This window comes from Electrophorus electricus, chromosome 13 (assembly GCF_041902795.1).
Source record: "Electrophorus electricus isolate QZ-2024a chromosome 13, ASM4190279v1, whole genome shotgun sequence".
In the NCBI taxonomy this organism is placed as follows: Eukaryota; Metazoa; Chordata; class Actinopteri; order Gymnotiformes; family Gymnotidae; genus Electrophorus; species Electrophorus electricus.
The window spans coordinates 20,179,668-20,203,901 of NC_137509.1; the positions used below are offsets into that span (position 1 = coordinate 20,179,668).

Consider the following 24,234-nt stretch of genomic DNA (forward strand, 5'->3'; position numbering starts at 1 on the left):
TTAATTAAAAAAACTATCTGTTAGCACCTGGGAATAGCAGATGCTGTAAGTTTTTTTTGCATCACTTTCATTTACTCTCCAACTCACATGCCTGAATGTGAAGTGCAGTTATTCATCAAAAAAATATCTGTTAGCACCATGGACTACGAGATGCTGTAATCTTCTCTTGCATCACTTTAATTTACTGTCAAGATGACATGCTAGGATTTGAAGTGCAGTGATTAATTAAAAAAAATATCTGTTAGCACCTGGGAATAGCAGATGCTGTAAGTTTTTGTTGCATCACTTTACTTTAATCTGCAACTGGCAAGCTTGTATGTGAAGTGTACAGATTAAATAGAAATCTTTTAGTACCAGGGAATAGCAGGTGCTGTAAGATTGTATTGCATCCCTTTAATTTATGTTCAAGCTATCATGTTCAAATTTGAAGTGCAGTGAATAATTAACTCAAACTATCTCTTAGCACCTGGGAATAGCAGATGCTGTAAGTTTTTTTTGCATCACTTTCATTTACTCTCCAACTCACATGCCTGAATGTGAAGTGCAGTGATTCATCAAAAAACTGTCTGTTAGTGCCTCCGTATACCAGATGTTGTAAGCTTTTATTGCATCATTTAATTTACATTCAAGATAACATTCTAGAATGTCAAGTGCAGGGATTAATAAAAAAAATTGTCAGATTGGTCTTTGATCATATTTGCTATGATTAGGCAATTTGAGTAAGTGTTTAAGGCTTACGGCCACACCAGCTTGAGAACGCCCAATCTCATCTGACCTTGGAAGCTAAACAAGTTTGGGCCTGGATAGTACTGAGGTGGGACCCTACCTAGGAATACCAGGTGCTGTAAGCTTTTCTTGCATCACTTTAATTTACTTTCAAGCTGACATGCTCAAATGTGAAGTGCAGTGATTAATAAAAAAAACTATCTGTTAGCACCTGGGAATAGCAGATGCTGTAAGTTTTTTTTGCATCACTTTCATTTACTCTCCAACTCACATGCCTGAATGTGAAGTGCAGTTATTCATCAAAAACTATCTGTTAGCACCTTGGACTACGAGATGCTGTAAGCTTCTCTTGAATCACTTTAATTTACTGTCAAGATGACATGCTAGGATGTGAAATGCAGTGATTAATTAAAAAAACTATCTGTTAGCACCTGGGAATAGCAGATGCTGTAAGTTTTTGTTGCATCACTTTACTTTAATCTGCAACTGACAAGCTTGTATGTGAAGTGTACAGATTAAATAGAAATATTTTAGTACCAGGGAATAGCAGGTGCTGTAAGATTGTATTGCATCCCTTTAATTTATGTTCAAGCTATCATGTTCAAATTTGAAGTGCAGTGAATAATTAACTCAAACTATCTGTTAGCACCTGGGAATAGCAGATGCTGTAAGTTTTTTTTGCATCACTTTCATTTACTCTCCAACTCACATGCCTGAATGTGAAGTGCAGTGATTCATCAAAAAACTGTCTGTTAGTGCCTCCGTATACCAGATGTTGTAAGCTTTTATTGCATCATTTAATTTACATTCAAGATAACATTCTAGAATGTCAAGTGCAGGGATTAATAAAAAAAATTGTCAGATTGGTCTTTGATCATATTTGCTATGATTAGGCAATTTGAGTAAGTGCTTAAGGCTTACGGCCACACCAGCTTGAGAACGTCCAATCTCATCTGACCTTGGAAGCTAAGCAAGTTTGGGCCTGGATAGTACTGAGGTGGGACTCTACCTAGGAATACCAGGTGCTGTAAGCTCTTCTTGCATCACTTTAATTTACTTTCAAGCTGACATGCTCAAATGTGAAGTGCAGTGATTAATAAAAAAAAACTATCTGTTAGCACCTGGGAATAGCCGATGCTGTAAGTTTTTTTTGCATCACTTTCATTTACTCTCCAACTCACATGCCTGAATGTGAAGTGCAGTTATTCATCAAAAACTATCTGTTAGCACCTTGGACTACGAGATGCTGTAAGCTTCTCTTGAATCACTTTAATTTACTGTCAAGATGACATGCTAGGATGTGAAATGCAGTGATTAATTAAAAAAACTATCTGTTAGCACCTGGGAATAGCAGATGCTGTAAGTTTTTGTTGCATCACTTTACTTTAATCTGCAACTGACAAGCTTGTATGTGAAGTGTACAGATTAAATAGAAATATTTTAGTACCAGGGAATAGCAGGTGCTGTAAGATTGTATTGCATCCCTTTAATTTATGTTCAAGCTATCATGTTCAAATTTGAAGTGCAGTGAATAATTAACTCAAACTATCTGTTAGCACCTGGGAATAGCAGATGCTGTAAGTTTTTTTTGCATCACTTTCATTTACTCTCCAACTCACATGCCTGAATGTGAAGTGCAGTGATTCATCAAAAAACTGTCTGTTAGTGCCTCCGTATACCAGATGTTGTAAGCTTTTATTGCATCATTTAATTTACATTCAAGATAACATTCTAGAATGTCAAGTGCAGGGATTAATAAAAAAAATTGTCAGATTGGTCTTTGATCATATTTGCTATGATTAGGCAATTTGAGTAAGTGTTTAAGGCTTACGGCCACACCAGCTTGAGAACGTCCAATCTCATCTGACCTTGGAAGCTAAGCAAGTTTGGGCCTGGATAGTACTGAGGTGGGACTCTACCTAGGAATACCAGGTGCTGTAAGCTCTTCTTGCATCACTTTAATTTACTTTCAAGCTGACATGCTCAAATGTGAAGTGCAGTGATTAATAAAAAAAAACTATCTGTTAGCACCTGGGAATAGCCGATGCTGTAAGTTTTTTTTGCATCACTTTCATTTACTCTCCAACTCACATGCCTGAATGTGAAGTGCAGTTATTCATCAAAAATCTATCTGTTAGCACCTTGGACTACGAGATGCTGTTAAGCTTCTCTTGCATCACTTTAATTTACTTTCAAGATGACATGCTAGGATGTGAAGTGCAGTGTTTAATTAAAAAAACTATCTGTTAGCACCTGGGAATAGCAGATGCTGTAAGTTTTTGTTGCATCACTTTACTCTAATCTGCAACTGACAAGCTTGTATGTGAAGTGTACAGATTAAATAGAAATATTTTAGTACCAGGGAATAGCAGGTGCTGTAAGACTGTATTCCATCCCTTTAATTTATGTTCAAGCTATCATGTTCAAATTTGAAGTGCAGTGAATAATTAACTCAAACTATCTGTTAGCACCTGGGAATAGCAGATGCTGTAAGTTTTTTTTGCATCACTTTCATTTACTCTCCAACTCACATGCCTGAATGTGAAGTGCAGTGATTCATCAAAAAACTGTCTGTTAGTGCCTCCGTATACCAGATGTTGTAAGCTTTTATTGCATCATTTAATTTACATTCAAGATAACATTCTAGAATGTCAAGTGCAGGGATTAATAAAAAAAATTGTCAGATTGGTCTTTGATCATATTTGCTATGATTAGGCAATTTGAGTAAGTGTTTAAGGCTTACGGCCACACCAGCTTGAGAACGCCCAATCTCATCTGACCTTGGAAGCTAAACAAGTTTGGGCCTGGATAGTACTGAGGTGGGACTCTACCTAGGAATACCAGGTGCTGTAAGCTCTTCTTGCATCACTTTAATTTACTTTCAAGCTGACATGCTCAAATGTGAAGTGCAGTGATTAATAAAAAAAAACTATCTGTTAGCACCTGGGAATAGCCGATGCTGTAAGTTTTTTTTGCATCACTTTCATTTACTCTCCAACTCACATGCCTGAATGTGAAGTGCAGTTATTCATCAAAAAAATATCTGTTAGCACCATGGACTACGAGATGCTGTAATCTTCTCTTGCATCACTTTAATTTACTGTCAAGATGACATGCTAGGATTTGAAGTGCAGTGATTAATTAAAAAAAATATCTGTTAGCACCTGGGAATAGCAGATGCTGTAAGTTTTTGTTGCATCACTTTACTTTAATCTGCAACTGACAAGCTTGTATGTGAAGTGTACAGATTAAAAAGAAATCTTTTAGTACCAGGGAATAGCAGGTGCTGTAAGATTGTATTGCATCCCTTTAATTTATGTTCAAGCTATCATGTTCAAATTTGAAGTGCAGTGAATATTTAACTCAAACTATCTGTTAGCACCTGGGAATAGCAGATGCTGTAAGTTTTTTTTGCATCACTTTCATTTACTCTCCAACTCACATGCCTGAATGTGAAGTGCAGTGATTCATCAAAAAACTGTCTGTTAGTGCCTCCGTATACCAGATGTTGTAAGCTTTTATTGCATCATTTAATTTACATTCAAGATAACATTCTAGAATGTCAAGTGCAGGGATTAATAAAAAAAATTGTCAGATTGGTCTTTGATCATATTTGCTATTATTAGGCAATTTGAGTAAGTGTTTAAGGCTTACGGCCACACCAGCTTGAGAACGCTCAATCTCATCTGACCTTGGAAGCTAAACAAGTTTGGGCCTGGATAGTACTGAGGTGGGACCCTACCTAGGAATACCAGGTGCTGTAAGCTTTTCTTGCATCACTTTAATTTACTTTCAAGCTGACATGCTCAAATGTGAAGTGCAGTGATTAATAAAAAAAACTATCTGTTAGCACCTGGGAATAGCAGATGCTGTAAGTTTTTTTTGCATCACTTTCATTTACTCTCCAACTCACATGCCTGAATGTGAAGTGCAGTGATTCATCAAAAAACTGTCTGTTAGTGCCTCCGTATACCAGATGTTGTAAGCTTTTATTGCATCATTTAATTTACATTCAAGATAACATTCTAGAATGTCAAGTGCAGGGATTAATAAAAAAAATTGTCAGATTGGTCTTTGATCATATTTGCTATGATTAGGCAATTTGAGTAAGTGTTTAAGGCTTATGGCCACACCAGCTTGAGAACGTCCAATCTCATCTGACCTTGGAAGCTAAGCAAGTTTGGGCCTGGATAGTACTGAGGTGGGACTCTACCTAGGAATACCAGGTGCTGTAAGCTCTTCTTGCATCACTTTAATTTACTTTCAAGCTGACATGCTCAAATGTGAAGTGCAGTGATTAATAAAAAAAAACTATCTGTTAGCACCTGGGAATAGCCGATGCTATAAGTTTTTTTTGCATCACTTTCATTTACTCTCCAACTCACATGCCTGAATGTGAAGTGCAGTTATTCATCAAAAATCTATCTGTTAGCACCTTGGACTACGAGATGCTGTTAAGCTTCTCTTGCATCACTTTAATTTACTTTCAAGATGACATGCTAGGATGTGAAGTGCAGTGATTAATTAAAAAAACTATCTGTTAGCACCTGGGAATAGCAGATGCTGTAAGTTTTTGTTGCATCACTTTACTCTAATCTGCAACTGACAAGCTTGTATGTGAAGTGTACAGATTAAATAGAAATCTTTTAGTACCAGGGAATAGCAGGTGCTGTAAGACTGTATTCCATCCCTTTAATTTATGTTCAAGCTATCATGTTCAAATTTGAAGTGCAGTGAATAATTAACTCAAACTATCTGTTAGCACCTGGGAATAGCAGATGCTGTAAGTTTTTTTTGCATCACTTTCATTTACTCTCCAACTCACATGCCTGAATGTGAAGTGCAGTGATTCATCAAAAAACTGTCTGTTAGTGCCTCCGTATACCAGATGTTGTAAGCTTTTATTGCATCATTTAATTTACATTCAAGATAACATTCTAGAATGTCAAGTGCAGGGATTAATAAAAAAAATTGTCAGATTGGTCTTTGATCATATTTGCTATGATTAGGCAATTTGAGTAAGTGTTTAAGGCTTACGGCCACACCAGCTTGAGAACGTCCAATCTCATCTGACCTTGGAAGCTAAGCAAGTTTGGGCCTGGATAGTACTGAGGTGGGACTCTACCTAGGAATACCAGGTGCTGTAAGCTCTTCTTGCATCACTTTAATTTACTTTCAAGCTGACATGCTCAAATGTGAAGTGCAGTGATTAATAAAAAAAAACTATCTGTTAGCACCTGGGAATAGCCGATGCTGTAAGTTTTTTTTGCATCACTTTCATTTACTCTCCAACTCACATGCCTGAATGTGAAGTGCAGTTATTCATCAAAAAAATATCTGTTAGCACCATGGACTACGAGATGCTGTAATCTTCTCTTGCATCACTTTAATTTACTGTCAAGATGACATGCTAGGATTTGAAGTGCAGTGATTAATTAAAAAAAATATCTGTTAGCACCTGGGAATAGCAGATGCTGTAAGTTTTTGTTGCATCACTTTACTTTAATCTGCAACTGACAAGCTTGTATGTGAAGTGTACAGATTAAAAAGAAATCTTTTAGTACCAGGGAATAGCAGGTGCTGTAAGATTGTATTGCATCCCTTTAATTTATGTTCAAGCTATCATGTTCAAATTTGAAGTGCAGTGAATAATTAACTCAAACTATCTGTTAGCACCTGGGAATAGCAGATGCTGTAAGTTTTTTTTGCATCACTTTCATTTACTCTCCAACTCACATGCCTGAATGTGAAGTGCAGTGATTCATCAAAAAACTGTCTGTTAGTGCCTCCGTATACCAGATGTTGTAAGCTTTTATTGCATCATTTAATTTACATTCAAGATAACATTCTAGAATGTCAAGTGCAGGGATTAATAAAAAAAATTGTCAGATTGGTCTTTGATCATATTTGCTATGATTAGGCAATTTGAGTAAGCGTATAAGGCTTATGGCCACACCAGCTTGAGAACGCCCAATCTCATCTGACCTTGGAAACTAAGCAAGTTTGGGCCTGGATAGTACTGAGGTGGGACCCTACCTAGGAATACCAGGTGCTGTAAGCTTTTATTGCATCACTTTAATTTACTTTCAAGATGACATGCTAGGATGTGAAGTGCAGTGATTAATTAAAAAAACTATCTGTTAGCACCTGGGAATAGCAGATGCTGTAAGTTTTTTTTGCATCACTTTCATTTACTCTCCAACTCACATGCCTGAATGTGAAGTGCAGTTATTCATCAAAAACTATCTGTTAGCACCTTGGACTACGAGATGCTGTAAGCTTCTCTTGAATCACTTTAATTTACTGTCAAGATGACATGCTAGGATGTGAAATGCAGTGATTAATTAAAAAAACTATCTGTTAGCACCTGGGAATAGCAGATGCTGTAAGTTTTTGTTGCATCACTTTACTTTAATCTGCAACTGACAAGCTTGTATGTGAAGTGTACAGATTAAATAGAAATATTTTAGTACCAGGGAATAGCAGGTGCTGTAAGATTGTATTGCATCCCTTTAATTTATGTTCAAGCTATCATGTTCAAATTTGAAGTGCAGTGAATAATTAACTCAAACTATCTGTTAGCACCTGGGAATAGCAGATGCTGTAAGTTTTTTTTGCATCACTTTCATTTACTCTCCAACTCACATGCCTGAATGTGAAGTGCAGTGATTCATCAAAAAACTGTCTGTTAGTGCCTCCGTATACCAGATGTTGTAAGCTTTTATTGCATCATTTAATTTACATTCAAGATAACATTCTAGAATGTCAAGTGCAGGGATTAATAAAAAAAATTGTCAGATTGGTCTTTGATCATATTTGCTATGATTAGGCAATTTGAGTAAGTGTTTAAGGCTTACGGCCACACCAGCTTGAGAACGTCCAATCTCATCTGACCTTGGAAGCTAAGCAAGTTTGGGCCTGGATAGTACTGAGGTGGGACTCTACCTAGGAATACCAGGTGCTGTAAGCTCTTCTTGCATCACTTTAATTTACTTTCAAGCTGACATGCTCAAATGTGAAGTGCAGTGATTAATAAAAAAAAACTATCTGTTAGCACCTGGGAATAGCCGATGCTGTAAGTTTTTTTTGCATCACTTTCATTTACTCTCCAACTCACATGCCTGAATGTGAAGTGCAGTTATTCATCAAAAATCTATCTGTTAGCACCTTGGACTACGAGATGCTGTTAAGCTTCTCTTGCATCACTTTAATTTACTTTCAAGATGACATGCTAGGATGTGAAGTGCAGTGTTTAATTAAAAAAACTATCTGTTAGCACCTGGGAATAGCAGATGCTGTAAGTTTTTGTTGCATCACTTTACTCTAATCTGCAACTGACAAGCTTGTATGTGAAGTGTACAGATTAAATAGAAATATTTTAGTACCAGGGAATAGCAGGTGCTGTAAGACTGTATTCCATCCCTTTAATTTATGTTCAAGCTATCATGTTCAAATTTGAAGTGCAGTGAATAATTAACTCAAACTATCTGTTAGCACCTGGGAATAGCAGATGCTGTAAGTTTTTTTTGCATCACTTTCATTTACTCTCCAACTCACATGCCTGAATGTGAAGTGCAGTGATTCATCAAAAAACTGTCTGTTAGTGCCTCCGTATACCAGATGTTGTAAGCTTTTATTGCATCATTTAATTTACATTCAAGATAACATTCTAGAATGTCAAGTGCAGGGATTAATAAAAAAAATTGTCAGATTGGTCTTTGATCATATTTGCTATGATTAGGCAATTTGAGTAAGTGTTTAAGGCTTACGGCCACACCAGCTTGAGAACGCCCAATCTCATCTGACCTTGGAAGCTAAACAAGTTTGGGCCTGGATAGTACTGAGGTGGGACTCTACCTAGGAATACCAGGTGCTGTAAGCTCTTCTTGCATCACTTTAATTTACTTTCAAGCTGACATGCTCAAATGTGAAGTGCAGTGATTAATAAAAAAAAACTATCTGTTAGCACCTGGGAATAGCCGATGCTGTAAGTTTTTTTTGCATCACTTTCATTTACTCTCCAACTCACATGCCTGAATGTGAAGTGCAGTTATTCATCAAAAAAATATCTGTTAGCACCATGGACTACGAGATGCTGTAATCTTCTCTTGCATCACTTTAATTTACTGTCAAGATGACATGCTAGGATTTGAAGTGCAGTGATTAATTAAAAAAAATATCTGTTAGCACCTGGGAATAGCAGATGCTGTAAGTTTTTGTTGCATCACTTTACTTTAATCTGCAACTGACAAGCTTGTATGTGAAGTGTACAGATTAAAAAGAAATCTTTTAGTACCAGGGAATAGCAGGTGCTGTAAGATTGTATTGCATCCCTTTAATTTATGTTCAAGCTATCATGTTCAAATTTGAAGTGCAGTGAATATTTAACTCAAACTATCTGTTAGCACCTGGGAATAGCAGATGCTGTAAGTTTTTTTTGCATCACTTTCATTTACTCTCCAACTCACATGCCTGAATGTGAAGTGCAGTGATTCATCAAAAAACTGTCTGTTAGTGCCTCCGTATACCAGATGTTGTAAGCTTTTATTGCATCATTTAATTTACATTCAAGATAACATTCTAGAATGTCAAGTGCAGGGATTAATAAAAAAAATTGTCAGATTGGTCTTTGATCATATTTGCTATTATTAGGCAATTTGAGTAAGTGTTTAAGGCTTACGGCCACACCAGCTTGAGAACGCTCAATCTCATCTGACCTTGGAAGCTAAACAAGTTTGGGCCTGGATAGTACTGAGGTGGGACCCTACCTAGGAATACCAGGTGCTGTAAGCTTTTCTTGCATCACTTTAATTTACTTTCAAGCTGACATGCTCAAATGTGAAGTGCAGTGATTAATAAAAAAAACTATCTGTTAGCACCTGGGAATAGCAGATGCTGTAAGTTTTTTTTGCATCACTTTCATTTACTCTCCAACTCACATGCCTGAATGTGAAGTGCAGTGATTCATCAAAAAACTGTCTGTTAGTGCCTCCGTATACCAGATGTTGTAAGCTTTTATTGCATCATTTAATTTACATTCAAGATAACATTCTAGAATGTCAAGTGCAGGGATTAATAAAAAAAATTGTCAGATTGGTCTTTGATCATATTTGCTATGATTAGGCAATTTGAGTAAGTGTTTAAGGCTTATGGCCACACCAGCTTGAGAACGTCCAATCTCATCTGACCTTGGAAGCTAAGCAAGTTTGGGCCTGGATAGTACTGAGGTGGGACTCTACCTAGGAATACCAGGTGCTGTAAGCTCTTCTTGCATCACTTTAATTTACTTTCAAGCTGACATGCTCAAATGTGAAGTGCAGTGATTAATAAAAAAAAACTATCTGTTAGCACCTGGGAATAGCCGATGCTATAAGTTTTTTTTGCATCACTTTCATTTACTCTCCAACTCACATGCCTGAATGTGAAGTGCAGTTATTCATCAAAAATCTATCTGTTAGCACCTTGGACTACGAGATGCTGTTAAGCTTCTCTTGCATCACTTTAATTTACTTTCAAGATGACATGCTAGGATGTGAAGTGCAGTGATTAATTAAAAAAACTATCTGTTAGCACCTGGGAATAGCAGATGCTGTAAGTTTTTGTTGCATCACTTTACTCTAATCTGCAACTGACAAGCTTGTATGTGAAGTGTACAGATTAAATAGAAATCTTTTAGTACCAGGGAATAGCATGTGCTGTAAGACTGTATTCCATCCCTTTAATTTATGTTCAAGCTATCATGTTCAAATTTGAAGTGCAGTGAATAATTAACTCAAACTATCTGTTAGCACCTGGGAATAGCAGATGCTGTAAGTTTTTTTTGCATCACTTTCATTTACTCTCCAACTCACATGCCTGAATGTGAAGTGCAGTGATTCATCAAAAAACTGTCTGTTAGTGCCTCCGTATACCAGATGTTGTAAGCTTTTATTGCATCATTTAATTTACATTCAAGATAACATTCTAGAATGTCAAGTGCAGGGATTAATAAAAAAAATTGTCAGATTGGTCTTTGATCATATTTGCTATGATTAGGCAATTTGAGTAAGTTTTTAAGGCTTACGGCCACACCAGCTTGAGAACGTCCAATCTCATCTGACCTTGGAAGCTAAGCAAGTTTGGGCCTGGATAGTACTGAGGTGGGACTCTACCTAGGAATACCAGGTGCTGTAAGCTCTTCTTGCATCACTTTAATTTACTTTCAAGCTGACATGCTCAAATGTGAAGTGCAGTGATTAATAAAAAAAAACTATCTGTTAGCACCTGGGAATAGCCGATGCTGTAAGTTTTTTTTGCATCACTTTCATTTACTCTCCAACTCACATGCCTGAATGTGAAGTGCAGTTATTCATCAAAAAAATATCTGTTAGCACCATGGACTACGAGATGCTGTAATCTTCTCTTGCATCACTTTAATTTACTGTCAAGATGACATGCTAGGATTTGAAGTGCAGTGATTAATTAAAAAAAATATCTGTTAGCACCTGGGAATAGCAGATGCTGTAAGTTTTTGTTGCATCACTTTACTTTAATCTGCAACTGACAAGCTTGTATGTGAAGTGTACAGATTAAAAAGAAATCTTTTAGTACCAGGGAATAGCAGGTGCTGTAAGATTGTATTGCATCCCTTTAATTTATGTTCAAGCTATCATGTTCAAATTTGAAGTGCAGTGAATAATTAACTCAAACTATCTGTTAGCACCTGGGAATAGCAGATGCTGTAAGTTTTTTTTGCATCACTTTCATTTACTCTCCAACTCACATGCCTGAATGTGAAGTGCAGTGATTCATCAAAAAACTGTCTGTTAGTGCCTCCGTATACCAGATGTTGTAAGCTTTTATTGCATCATTTAATTTACATTCAAGATAACATTCTAGAATGTCAAGTGCAGGGATTAATAAAAAAAATTGTCAGATTGGTCTTTGATCATATTTGCTATTATTAGGCAATTTGAGTAAGTGTTTAAGGCTTACGGCCACACCAGCTTGAGAACGCCCAATCTCATCTGACCTTGGAAGCTAAACAAGTTTGGGCCTGGATAGTACTGAGGTGGGACCCTACCTAGGAATACCAGGTGCTGTAAGCTTTTCTTGCATCACTTTAATTTACTTTCAAGCTGACATGCTCAAATGTGAAGTGCAGTGATTAATAAAAAAAACTATCTGTTAGCACCTGGGAATAGCAGATGCTGTAAGTTTTTTTTGCATCACTTTCATTTACTCTCCAACTCACATGCCTGAATGTGAAGTGCAGTTATTCATCAAAAACTATCTGTTAGCACCTTGGACTACGAGATGCTGTAAGCTTCTCTTGAATCACTTTAATTTACTTTCAAGATGACATGCTAGGATGTGAAGTGCAGTGATTAATTAAAAAAACTATCTGTTAGCACCTGGGAATAGCAGATGCTGTAAGTTTTTGTTGCATCACTTTACTCTAATCTGCAACTGACAAGCTTGTATGTGAAGTGTACAGATTAAATAGAAATCTTTTAGTACCAGGGAATAGCATGTGCTGTAAGACTGTATTCCATCCCTTTAATTTATGTTCAAGCTATCATGTTCAAATTTGAAGTGCAGTGAATAATTAACTCAAACTATCTGTTAGCACCTGGGAATAGCAGATGCTGTAAGTTTTTTTTGCATCACTTTCATTTACTCTCCAACTCACATGCCTGAATGTGAAGTGCAGTGATTCATCAAAAAACTGTCTGTTAGTGCCTCCGTATACCAGATGTTGTAAGCTTTTATTGCATCATTTAATTTACATTCAAGATAACATTCTAGAATGTCAAGTGCAGGGATTAATAAAAAAAATTGTCAGATTGGTCTTTGATCATATTTGCTATGATTAGGCAATTTGAGTAAGTGTTTAAGGCTTACGGCCACACCAGCTTGAGAACGTCCAATCTCATCTGACCTTGGAAGCTAAGCAAGTTTGGGCCTGGATAGTACTGAGGTGGGACTCTACCTAGGAATACCAGGTGCTGTAAGCTCTTCTTGCATCACTTTAATTTACTTTCAAGCTGACATGCTCAAATGTGAAGTGCAGTGATTAATAAAAAAAAACTATCTGTTAGCACCTGGGAATAGCCGATGCTGTAAGTTTTTTTTGCATCACTTTCATTTACTCTCCAACTCACATGCCTGAATGTGAAGTGCAGTTATTCATCAAAAAAATATCTGTTAGCACCATGGACTACGAGATGCTGTAATCTTCTCTTGCATCACTTTAATTTACTGTCAAGATGACATGCTAGGATTTGAAGTGCAGTGATTAATTAAAAAAAATATCTGTTAGCACCTGGGAATAGCAGATGCTGTAAGTTTTTGTTGCATCACTTTACTTTAATCTGCAACTGACAAGCTTGTATGTGAAGTGTACAGATTAAAAAGAAATCTTTTAGTACCAGGGAATAGCAGGTGCTGTAAGATTGTATTGCATCCCTTTAATTTATGTTCAAGCTATCATGTTCAAATTTGAAGTGCAGTGAATAATTAACTCAAACTATCTGTTAGCACCTGGGAATAGCAGATGCTGTAAGTTTTTTTTGCATCACTTTCATTTACTCTCCAACTCACATGCCTGAATGTGAAGTGCAGTGATTCATCAAAAAACTGTCTGTTAGTGCCTCCGTATACCAGATGTTGTAAGCTTTTATTGCATCATTTAATTTACATTCAAGATAACATTCTAGAATGTCAAGTGCAGGGATTAATAAAAAAAATTGTCAGATTGGTCTTTGATCATATTTGCTATTATTAGGCAATTTGAGTAAGTGTTTAAGGCTTACGGCCACACCAGCTTGAGAACGCCCAATCTCATCTGACCTTGGAAGCTAAACAAGTTTGGGCCTGGATAGTACTGAGGTGGGACCCTACCTAGGAATACCAGGTGCTGTAAGCTTTTCTTGCATCACTTTAATTTACTTTCAAGCTGACATGCTCAAATGTGAAGTGCAGTGATTAATAAAAAAAACTATCTGTTAGCACCTGGGAATAGCAGATGCTGTAAGTTTTTTTTGCATCACTTTCATTTACTCTCCAACTCACATGCCTGAATGTGAAGTGCAGTTATTCATCAAAAAAATATCTGTTAGCACCATGGACTACGAGATGCTGTAATCTTCTCTTGCATCACTTTAATTTACTGTCAAGATGACATGCTAGGATTTGAAGTGCAGTGATTAATTAAAAAAAATATCTGTTAGCACCTGGGAATAGCAGATGCTGTAAGTTTTTGTTGCATCACTTTACTTTAATCTGCAACTGACAAGCTTGTATGTGAAGTGTACAGATTAAAAAGAAATCTTTTAGTACCAGGGAATAGCAGGTGCTGTAAGATTGTATTGCATCCCTTTAATTTATGTTCAAGCTATCATGTTCAAATTTGAAGTGCAGTGAATAATTAACTCAAACTATCTGTTAGCACCTGGGAATAGCAGATGCTGTAAGTTTTTTTTGCATCACTTTCATTTACTCTCCAACTCACATGCCTGAATGTGAAGTGCAGTGATTCATCAAAAAACTGTCTGTTAGTGCCTCCGTATACCAGATGTTGTAAGCTTTTATTGCATCATTTAATTTACATTCAAGATAACATTCTAGAATGTCAAGTGCAGGGATTAATAAAAAAAATTGTCAGATTGGTCTTTGATCATATTTGCTATTATTAGGCAATTTGAGTAAGTGTTTAAGGCTTACGGCCACACCAGCTTGAGAACGCCCAATCTCATCTGACCTTGGAAGCTAAACAAGTTTGGGCCTGGATAGTACTGAGGTGGGACCCTACCTAGGAATACCAGGTGCTGTAAGCTTTTCTTGCATCACTTTAATTTACTTTCAAGCTGACATGCTCAAATGTGAAGTGCAGTGATTAATAAAAAAAACTATCTGTTAGCACCTGGGAATAGCAGATGCTGTAAGTTTTTTTTGCATCACTTTCATTTACTCTCCAACTCACATGCCTGAATGTGAAGTGCAGTTATTCATCAAAAACTATCTGTTAGCACCTTGGACTACGAGATGCTGTAAGCTTCTCTTGAATCACTTTAATTTACTGTCAAGATGACATGCTAGGATGTGAAATGCAGTGATTAATTAAAAAAACTATCTGTTAGCACCTGGGAATAGCAGATGCTGTAAGTTTTTGTTGCATCACTTTACTTTAATCTGCAACTGACAAGCTTGTATGTGAAGTGTACAGATTAAATAGAAATATTTTAGTACCAGGGAATAGCAGGTGCTGTAAGATTGTATTGCATCCCTTTAATTTATGTTCAAGCTATCATGTTCAAATTTGAAGTGCAGTGAATAATTAACTCAAACTATCTGTTAGCACCTGGGAATAGCAGATGCTGTAAGTTTTTTTTGCATCACTTTCATTTACTCTCCAACTCACATGCCTGAATGTGAAGTGCAGTGATTCATCAAAAAACTGTCTGTTAGTGCCTCCGTATACCAGATGTTGTAAGCTTTTATTGCATCATTTAATTTACATTCAAGATAACATTCTAGAATGTCAAGTGCAGGGATTAATAAAAAAAATTGTCAGATTGGTCTTTGATCATATTTGCTATGATTAGGCAATTTGAGTAAGTGTTTAAGGCTTACGGCCACACCAACTTGAGAACGTCCAATCTCATCTGACCTTGGAAGCTAAGCAAGTTTGGGCCTGGATAGTACTGAGGTGGGACTCTACCTAGGAATACCAGGTGCTGTAAGCTCTTCTTGCATCACTTTAATTTACTTTCAAGATGACATGCTCAAATGTGAAGTGCAGTGATTAATAAAAAAAAACTATCTGTTAGCACCTGGGAATAGCCGATGCTGTAAGTTTTTTTTGCATCACTTTCATTTACTCTCCAACTCACATGCCTGAATGTGAAGTGCAGTTATTCATCAAAAATCTATCTGTTAGCACCTTGGACTACGAGATGCTGTTAAGCTTCTCTTGCATCACTTTAATTTACTTTCAAGATGACATGCTAGGATGTGAAGTGCAGTGATTAATTAAAAAAACTATCTGTTAGCACCTGGGAATAGCAGATGCTGTAAGTTTTTGTTGCATCACTTTACTCTAATCTGCAACTGACAAGCTTGTATGTGAAGTGTACAGATTAAATAGAAATCTTTTAGTACCAGGGAATAGCAGGTGCTGTAAGACTGTATTCCATCCCTTTAATTTATGTTCAAGCTATCATGTTCAAATTTGAAGTGCAGTGAATAATTAACTCAAACTATCTGTTAGCACCTGGGAATAGCAGATGCTGTAAGTTTTTTTTGCATCACTTTCGTTTACTCTCCAATTCACATGCCTGAATGTGAAGTGCAGTGATTCATCAAAAAACTGTCTGTTAGTGCCTCCGTATACCAGATGTTGTAAGCTTTTATTGCATCATTTAATTTACATTCAAGATAACATTCTAGAATGTCAAGTGCAGGGATTAATAAAAAAAATTGTCAGATTGGTCTTTGATCATATTTGCTATGATTAGGCAATTTGAGTAAGTGTTTAAGGCTTATGGCCACACCAGCTTGAGAACGTCCAATCTCATCTGACCTTGGAAGCTAAGCAAGTTTGGGCCTGGATAGTACTGAGGTGGGACTCTACCTAGGAATACCAGGTGCTGTAAGCTCTTCTTGCATCACTTTAATTTACTTTCAAGCTGACATGCTCAAATGTGAAGTGCAGTGATTAATAAAAAAAAACTATCTGTTAGCACCTGGGAATAGCCGATGCTATAAGTTTTTTTTGCATCACTTTCATTTACTCTCCAACTCACATGCCTGAATGTGAAGTGCAGTTATTCATCAAAAATCTATCTGTTAGCACCTTGGACTACGAGATGCTGTTAAGCTTCTCTTGCATCACTTTAATTTACTTTCAAGATGACATGCTAGGATGTGAAGTGCAGTGATTAATTAAAAAAACTATCTGTTAGCACCTGGGAATAGCAGATGCTGTAAGTTTTTGTTGCATCACTTTACTCTAATCTGCAACTGACAAGCTTGTATGTGAAGTGTACAGATTAAATAGAAATCTTTTAGTACCAGGGAATAGCAGGTGCTGTAAGACTGTATTCCATCCCTTTAATTTATGTTCAAGCTATCATGTTCAAATTTGAAGTGCAGTGAATAATTAACTCAAACTATCTGTTAGCACCTGGGAATAGCAGATGCTGTAAGTTTTTTTTGCATCACTTTCATTTACTCTCCAACTCACATGCCTGAATGTGAAGTGCAGTGATTCATCAAAAAACTGTCTGTTAGTGCCTCCGTATACCAGATGTTGTAAGCTTTTATTGCATCATTTAATTTACATTCAAGATAACATTCTAGAATGTCAAGTGCAGGGATTAATAAAAAAAATTGTCAGATTGGTCTTTGATCATATTTGCTATGATTAGGCAATTTGAGTAAGTGTTTAAGGCTTACGGCCACACCAGCTTGAGAACGTCCAATCTCATCTGACCTTGGAAGCTAAGCAAGTTTGGGCCTGGATAGTACTGAGGTGGGACTCTACCTAGGAATACCAGGTGCTGTAAGCTCTTCTTGCATCACTTTAATTTACTTTCAAGCTGACATGCTCAAATGTGAAGTGCAGTGATTAATAAAAAAAAACTATCTGTTAGCACCTGGGAATAGCCGATGCTGTAAGTTTTTTTTGCATCACTTTCATTTACTCTCCAACTCACATGCCTGAATGTGAAGTGCAGTTATTCATCAAAAAAATATCTGTTAGCACCATGGACTACGAGATGCTGTAATCTTCTCTTGCATCACTTTAATTTACTGTCAAGATGACATGCTAGGATTTGAAGTGCAGTGATTAATTAAAAAAAATATCTGTTAGCACCTGGGAATAGCAGATGCTGTAAGTTTTTGTTGCATCACTTTACTTTAATCTGCAACTGACAAGCTTGTATGTGAAGTGTACAGATTAAAAAGAAATCTTTTAGTACCAGGGAATAGCAGGTGCTGTAAGATTGTATTGCATCCCTTTAATTTATGTTCAAGCTATCATGTTCAAATTTGAAGTGCAGTGAATAATTAACTCAAACTATCTGTTAGCACCTGGGAATAGCAGATGCTGTAAGTTTTTTTTGCATCACTTTCATTTACTCTCCAACTCACATGCCTGAATGTGAAGTGCAGTGATTCATCAAAAAACTGTCTGTTAGTGCCTCCGTATACCAGATGTTGTAAGCTTTTATTGCATCATTTAATTTACATTCAAGATAACATTCTAGAATGTCAAGTGCAGGGATTAATAAAAAAAATTGTCAGATTGGTCTTTGATCATATTTGCTATGATTAGGCAATTTGAGTAAGCGTATAAGGCTTACGGCCACACCAGCTTGAGAACGCCCAATCTCATCTGACCTTGGAAACTAAGCAAGTTTGGGCCTGGATAGTACTGAGGTGGGACCCTACCTAGGAATACCAGGTGCTGTAAGCTTTTATTGCATCACTTTAATTTACTTTCAAGATGACATGCTAGGATGTGAAGTGCAGTGATTAATTAAAAAAACTATCTGTTAGCACCTGGGAATAGCAGATGCTGTAAGTTTTTTTTGCATCACTTTCATTTACTCTCCAACTCACATGCCTGAATGTGAAGTGCAGTTATTCATCAAAAACTATCTGTTAGCACCTTGGACTACGAGATGCTGTAAGCTTCTCTTGAATCACTTTAATTTACTGTCAAGATGACATGCTAGGATGTGAAATGCAGTGATTAATTAAAAAAACTATCTGTTAGCACCTGGGAATAGCAGATGCTGTAAGTTTTTGTTGCATCACTTTACTTTAATCTGCAACTGACAAGCTTGTATGTGAAGTGTACAGATTAAATAGAAATATTTTAGTACCAGGGAATAGCAGGTGCTGTAAGATTGTATTGCATCCCTTTAATTTATGTTCAAGCTATCATGTTCAAATTTGAAGTGCAGTGAATAATTAACTCAAACTATCTGTTAGCACCTGGGAATAGCAGATGCTGTAAGTTTTTTTTGCATCACTTTCATTTACTCTCCAACTCACATGCCTGAATGTGAAGTGCAGTGATTCATCAAAAAACTGTCTGTTAGTGCCTCCGTATACCAGATGTTGTAAGCTTTTATTGCATCATTTAATTTACATTCAAGATAACATTCTAGAATGTCAAGTGCAGGGATTAATAAAAAAAATTGTCAGATTGGTCTTTGATCATATTTGCTATGATTAGGCAATTTGAGTAAGTGTTTAAGGCTTATGGCCACACCAGCTTGAGAACGTCCAATCTCATCTGACCTTGGAAGCTAAGCAAGTTTGGGCCTGGATAGTACTGAGGTGGGACTCTACCTAGGAATACCAGGTGCTGTAAGCTCTTCTTGCATCACTTTAATTTACTTTCAAGCTGACATGCTCAAATGTGAAGTGCAGTGATTAATAAAAAAAAACTATCTGTTAGCACCTGGGAATAGCCGATGCTGTAAGTTTTTTTTGCATCACTTTCATTTACTCTCCAACTCACATGCCTGAATGTGAAGTGCAGTTATTCATCAAAAATCTATCTGTTAGCACCTTGGACTACGAGATGCTGTTAAGCTTCTCTTGCATCACTTTAATTTACTTTCAAGATGACATGCTAGGATGTGAAGTGCAGTGTTTAATTAAAAAAACTATCTGTTAGCACATGGGAATAGCAGATGCTGTAAGTTTTTGTTGCATCACTTTACTCTAATCTGCAACTGACAAGCTTGTATGTGAAGTGTACAGATTAAATAGAAATATTTTAGTACCAGGGAATAGCAGGTGCTGTAAGACTGTATTCCATCCCTTTAATTTATGTTCAAGCTATCATGTTCAAATTTGAAGTGCAGTGAATAATTAACTCAAACTATCTGTTAGCACCTGGGAATAGCAGATGCTGTAAGTTTTTTTTGCATCACTTTCATTTACTCTCCAACTCACATGCCTGAATGTGAAGTGCAGTGATTCATCAAAAAACTGTCTGTTAGTGCCTCCGTATACCAGATGTTGTAAGCTTTTATTGCATCATTTAATTTACATTCAAGATAACATTCTAGAATGTCAAGTGCAGGGATTAATAAAAAAAATTGTCAGATTGGTCTTTGATCATATTTGCTATGATTAGGCAATTTGAGTAAGTGTTTAAGGCTTACGGCCACACCAGCTTGAGAACGCCCAATCTCATCTGACCTTGGAAGCTAAACAAGTTTGGGCCTGGATAGTACTGAGGTGGGACTCTACCTAGGAATACCAGGTGCTGTAAGCTCTTCTTGCATCACTTTAATTTACTTTCAAGCTGACATGCTCAAATGTGAAGTGCAGTGATTAATAAAAAAAAACTATCTGTTAGCACCTGGGAATAGCCGATGCTGTAAGTTTTTTTTGCATCACTTTCATTTACTCTCCAACTCACATGCCTGAATGTGAAGTGCAGTTATTCATCAAAAAAATATCTGTTAGCACCATGGACTACGAGATGCTGTAATCTTCTCTTGCATCACTTTAATTTACTGTCAAGATGACATGCTAGGATTTGAAGTGCAGTGATTAATTAAAAAAAATATCTGTTAGCACCTGGGAATAGCAGATGCTGTAAGTTTTTGTTGCATCACTTTACTTTAATCTGCAACTGACAAGCTTGTATGTGAAGTGTACAGATTAAAAAGAAATCTTTTAGTACCAGGGAATAGCAGGTGCTGTAAGATTGTATTGCATCCCTTTAATTTATGTTCAAGCTATCATGTTCAAATTTGAAGTGCAGTGAATATTTAACTCAAACTATCTGTTAGCACCTGGGAATAGCAGATGCTGTAAGTTTTTTTTGCATCACTTTCATTTACTCTCCAACTCACATGCCTGAATGTGAAGTGCAGTGATTCATCAAAAAACTGTCTGTTAGTGCCTCCGTATACCAGATGTTGTAAGCTTTTATTGCATCATTTAATTTACATTCAAGATAACATTCTAGAATGTCAAGTGCAGGGATTAATAAAAAAAATTGTCAGATTGGTCTTTGATCATATTTGCTATTATTAGGCAATTTGAGTAAGTGTTTAAGGCTTACGGCCACACCAGCTTGAGAACGCTCAATCTCATCTGACCTTGGAAGCTAAACAAGTTTGGGCCTGGATAGTACTGAGGTGGGACCCTACCTAGGAATACCAGGTGCTGTAAGCTTTTCTTGCATCACTTTAATTTACTTTCAAGCTGACATGCTCAAATGTGAAGTGCAGTGATTAATAAAAAAAACTATCTGTTAGCACCTGGGAATAGCAGATGCTGTAAGTTTTTTTTGCATCACTTTCATTTACTCTCCAACTCACATGCCTGAATGTGAAGTGCAGTGATTCATCAAAAAACTGTCTGTTAGTGCCTCCGTATACCAGATGTTGTAAGCTTTTATTGCATCATTTAATTTACATTCAAGATAACATTCTAGAATGTCAAGTGCAGGGATTAATAAAAAAAATTGTCAGATTGGTCTTTGATCATATTTGCTATGATTAGGCAATTTGAGTAAGTGTTTAAGGCTTACGGCCACACCAGCTTGAGAACGTCCAATCTCATCTGACCTTGGAAGCTAAGCAAGTTTGGGCCTGGATAGTACTGAGGTGGGACTCTACCTAGGAATACCAGGTGCTGTAAGCTCTTCTTGCATCACTTTAATTTACTTTCAAGCTGACATGCTCAAATGTGAAGTGCAGTGATTAATAAAAAAAAACTATCTGTTAGCACCTGGGAATAGCCGATGCTGTAAGTTTTTTTTGCATCACTTTCATTTACTCTCCAACTCACATGCCTGAATGTGAAGTGCAGTTATTCATCAAAAATCTATCTGTTAGCACCTTGGACTACGAGATGCTGTTAAGCTTCTCTTGCATCACTTTAATTTACTTTCAAGATGACATGCTAGGATGTGAAGTGCAGTGTTTAATTAAAAAAACTATCTGTTAGCACCTGGGAATAGCAGATGCTGTAAGTTTTTGTTGCATCACTTTACTCTAATCTGCAACTGACAAGCTTGTATGTGAAGTGTACAGATTAAATAGAAATATTTTAGTACCAGGGAATAGCAGGTGCTGTAAGACTGTATTCCATCCCTTTAATTTATGTTCAAGCTATCATGTTCAAATTTGAAGTGCAGTGAATAATTAACTCAAACTATCTGTTAGCACCTGGGAATAGCAGATGCTGTAAGTTTTTTTTGCATCACTTTCATTTACTCTCCAACTCACATGCCTGAATGTGAAGTGCAGTGATTCATCAAAAAACTGTCTGTTAGTGCCTCCGTATACCAGATGTTGTAAGCTTTTATTGCATCATTTAATTTACATTCAAGATAACATTCTAGAATGTCAAGTGCAGGGATTAATAAAAAAAATTGTCAGATTGGTCTTTGATCATATTTGCTATGATTAGGCAATTTGAGTAAGTGTTTAAGGCTTACGGCCACACCAGCTTGAGAACGCCCAATCTCATCTGACCTTGGAAGCTAAACAAGTTTGGGCCTGGATAGTACTGAGGTGGGACTCTACCTAGGAATACCAGGTGCTGTAAGCTCTTCTTGCATCACTTTAATTTACTTTCAAGCTGACATGCTCAAATGTGAAGTGCAGTGATTAATAAAAAAAAACTATCTGTTAGCACCTGGGAATAGCAGATGCTGTAAGTTTTTTTTGCATCACTTTCATTTACTCTCCAACTCACATGCCTGAATGTGAAGTGCAGTTATTCATCAAAAAAATATCTGTTAGCACCATGGACTACGAGATGCTGTAATCTTCTCTTGCATCACTTTAATTTACTGTCAAGATGACATGCTAGGATTTGAAGTGCAGTGATTAATTAAAAAAAATATCTGTTAGCACCTGGGAATAGCAGATGCTGTAAGTTTTTGTTGCATCACTTTACTTTAATCTGCAACTGACAAGCTTGTATGTGAAGTGTACAGATTAAAAAGAAATCTTTTAGTACCAGGGAATAGCAGGTGCTGTAAGATTGTATTGCATCCCTTTAATTTATGTTCAAGCTATCATGTTCAAATTTGAAGTGCAGTGAATATTTAACTCAAACTATCTGTTAGCACCTGGGAATAGCAGATGCTGTAAGTTTTTTTTGCATCACTTTCATTTACTCTCCAACTCACATGCCTGAATGTGAAGTGCAGTGATTCATCAAAAAACTGTCTGTTAGTGCCTCCGTATACCAGATGTTGTAAGCTTTTATTGCATCATTTAATTTACATTCAAGATAACATTCTAGAATGTCAAGTGCAGGGATTAATAAAAAAAATTGTCAGATTGGTCTTTGATCATATTTGCTATTATTAGGCAATTTGAGTAAGTGTTTAAGGCTTACGGCCACACCAGCTTGAGAACGCTCAATCTCATCTGACCTTGGAAGCTAAACAAGTTTGGGCCTGGATAGTACTGAGGTGGGACCCTACCTAGGAATACCAGGTGCTGTAAGCTTTTCTTGCATCACTTTAATTTACTTTCAAGCTGACATGCTCAAATGTGAAGTGCAGTGATTAATAAAAAAAACTATCTGTTAGCACCTGGGAATAGCAGATGCTGTAAGTTTTTTTTGCATCACTTTCATTTACTCTCCAACTCACATGCCTGAATGTGAAGTGCAGTGATTCATCAAAAAACTGTCTGTTAGTGCCTCCGTATACCAGATGTTGTAAGCTTTTATTGCATCATTTAATTTACATTCAAGATAACATTCTAGAATGTCAAGTGCAGGGATTAATAAAAAAAATTGTCAGATTGGTCTTTGATCATATTTGCTATGATTAGGCAATTTGAGTAAGTGTTTAAGGCTTATGGCCACACCAGCTTGAGAACGTCCAATCTCATCTGACCTTGGAAGCTAAGCAAGTTTGGGCCTGGATAGTACTGAGGTGGGACTCTACCTAGGAATACCAGGTGCTGTAAGCTCTTCTTGCATCACTTTAATTTACTTTCAAGCTGACATGCTCAAATGTGAAGTGCAGTGATTAATAAAAAAAAACTATCTGTTAGCACCTGGGAATAGCCGATGCTATAAGTTTTTTTTGCATCACTTTCATTTACTCTCCAACTCACATGCCTGAATGTGAAGTGCAGTTATTCATCAAAAATCTATCTGTTAGCACCTTGGACTACGAGATGCTGTTAAGCTTCTCTTGCATCACTTTAATTTACTTTCAAGATGACATGCTAGGATGTGAAGTGCAGTGATTAATTAAAAAAACTATCTGTTAGCACCTGGGAATAGCAGATGCTGTAAGTTTTTGTTGCATCACTTTACTCTAATCTGCAACTGACAAGCTTGTATGTGAAGTGTACAGATTAAATAGAAATCTTTTAGTACCAGGGAATAGCATGTGCTGTAAGACTGTATTCCATCCCTTTAATTTATGTTCAAGCTATCATGTTCAAATTTGAAGTGCAGTGAATAATTAACTCAAACTATCTGTTAGCACCTGGGAATAGCAGATGCTGTAAG

General features: G+C 36.7%; 28 pseudogenes; all 28 read left to right on the forward strand.

Annotated features, from left to right (window-relative positions):
- The first annotated feature begins 732 nt into the window (after positions 1 to 732).
- Positions 733 to 851, forward strand: LOC145647217 (5S ribosomal RNA; annotated as a pseudogene).
- A 790-nt stretch (positions 852 to 1,641) lies between these two features.
- LOC145647824 (5S ribosomal RNA) lies at positions 1,642 to 1,760 on the forward strand (annotated as a pseudogene).
- A 791-nt stretch (positions 1,761 to 2,551) lies between these two features.
- On the forward strand, positions 2,552 to 2,670 carry LOC145647825 (5S ribosomal RNA; annotated as a pseudogene).
- A 793-nt stretch (positions 2,671 to 3,463) lies between these two features.
- On the forward strand, positions 3,464 to 3,582 carry LOC145646999 (5S ribosomal RNA; annotated as a pseudogene).
- A 792-nt stretch (positions 3,583 to 4,374) lies between these two features.
- LOC145648360 (5S ribosomal RNA) lies at positions 4,375 to 4,493 on the forward strand (annotated as a pseudogene).
- A 352-nt stretch (positions 4,494 to 4,845) lies between these two features.
- On the forward strand, positions 4,846 to 4,964 carry LOC145648651 (5S ribosomal RNA; annotated as a pseudogene).
- Positions 4,965 to 5,757: 793 nt separating this feature from the next.
- LOC145647826 (5S ribosomal RNA) lies at positions 5,758 to 5,876 on the forward strand (annotated as a pseudogene).
- A 792-nt stretch (positions 5,877 to 6,668) lies between these two features.
- On the forward strand, positions 6,669 to 6,787 carry LOC145649392 (5S ribosomal RNA; annotated as a pseudogene).
- Positions 6,788 to 7,577: 790 nt separating this feature from the next.
- Positions 7,578 to 7,696, forward strand: LOC145647827 (5S ribosomal RNA; annotated as a pseudogene).
- A 793-nt stretch (positions 7,697 to 8,489) lies between these two features.
- On the forward strand, positions 8,490 to 8,608 carry LOC145647000 (5S ribosomal RNA; annotated as a pseudogene).
- Positions 8,609 to 9,400: 792 nt separating this feature from the next.
- LOC145648361 (5S ribosomal RNA) lies at positions 9,401 to 9,519 on the forward strand (annotated as a pseudogene).
- Positions 9,520 to 9,871: 352 nt separating this feature from the next.
- LOC145648652 (5S ribosomal RNA) lies at positions 9,872 to 9,990 on the forward strand (annotated as a pseudogene).
- A 793-nt stretch (positions 9,991 to 10,783) lies between these two features.
- Positions 10,784 to 10,902, forward strand: LOC145647828 (5S ribosomal RNA; annotated as a pseudogene).
- A 792-nt stretch (positions 10,903 to 11,694) lies between these two features.
- On the forward strand, positions 11,695 to 11,813 carry LOC145647218 (5S ribosomal RNA; annotated as a pseudogene).
- A 790-nt stretch (positions 11,814 to 12,603) lies between these two features.
- On the forward strand, positions 12,604 to 12,722 carry LOC145647829 (5S ribosomal RNA; annotated as a pseudogene).
- A 792-nt stretch (positions 12,723 to 13,514) lies between these two features.
- On the forward strand, positions 13,515 to 13,633 carry LOC145647219 (5S ribosomal RNA; annotated as a pseudogene).
- A 791-nt stretch (positions 13,634 to 14,424) lies between these two features.
- Positions 14,425 to 14,543, forward strand: LOC145647220 (5S ribosomal RNA; annotated as a pseudogene).
- A 790-nt stretch (positions 14,544 to 15,333) lies between these two features.
- On the forward strand, positions 15,334 to 15,452 carry LOC145647051 (5S ribosomal RNA; annotated as a pseudogene).
- Positions 15,453 to 16,245: 793 nt separating this feature from the next.
- LOC145648653 (5S ribosomal RNA) lies at positions 16,246 to 16,364 on the forward strand (annotated as a pseudogene).
- Positions 16,365 to 17,157: 793 nt separating this feature from the next.
- LOC145647830 (5S ribosomal RNA) lies at positions 17,158 to 17,276 on the forward strand (annotated as a pseudogene).
- Positions 17,277 to 18,068: 792 nt separating this feature from the next.
- On the forward strand, positions 18,069 to 18,187 carry LOC145648716 (5S ribosomal RNA; annotated as a pseudogene).
- Positions 18,188 to 18,977: 790 nt separating this feature from the next.
- Positions 18,978 to 19,096, forward strand: LOC145648654 (5S ribosomal RNA; annotated as a pseudogene).
- A 793-nt stretch (positions 19,097 to 19,889) lies between these two features.
- LOC145647001 (5S ribosomal RNA) lies at positions 19,890 to 20,008 on the forward strand (annotated as a pseudogene).
- Positions 20,009 to 20,800: 792 nt separating this feature from the next.
- On the forward strand, positions 20,801 to 20,919 carry LOC145648362 (5S ribosomal RNA; annotated as a pseudogene).
- Positions 20,920 to 21,271: 352 nt separating this feature from the next.
- On the forward strand, positions 21,272 to 21,390 carry LOC145647831 (5S ribosomal RNA; annotated as a pseudogene).
- Positions 21,391 to 22,183: 793 nt separating this feature from the next.
- Positions 22,184 to 22,302, forward strand: LOC145647002 (5S ribosomal RNA; annotated as a pseudogene).
- Positions 22,303 to 23,094: 792 nt separating this feature from the next.
- Positions 23,095 to 23,213, forward strand: LOC145648363 (5S ribosomal RNA; annotated as a pseudogene).
- Positions 23,214 to 23,565: 352 nt separating this feature from the next.
- LOC145648656 (5S ribosomal RNA) lies at positions 23,566 to 23,684 on the forward strand (annotated as a pseudogene).
- Positions 23,685 to 24,234: the final 550 nt, after the last annotated feature.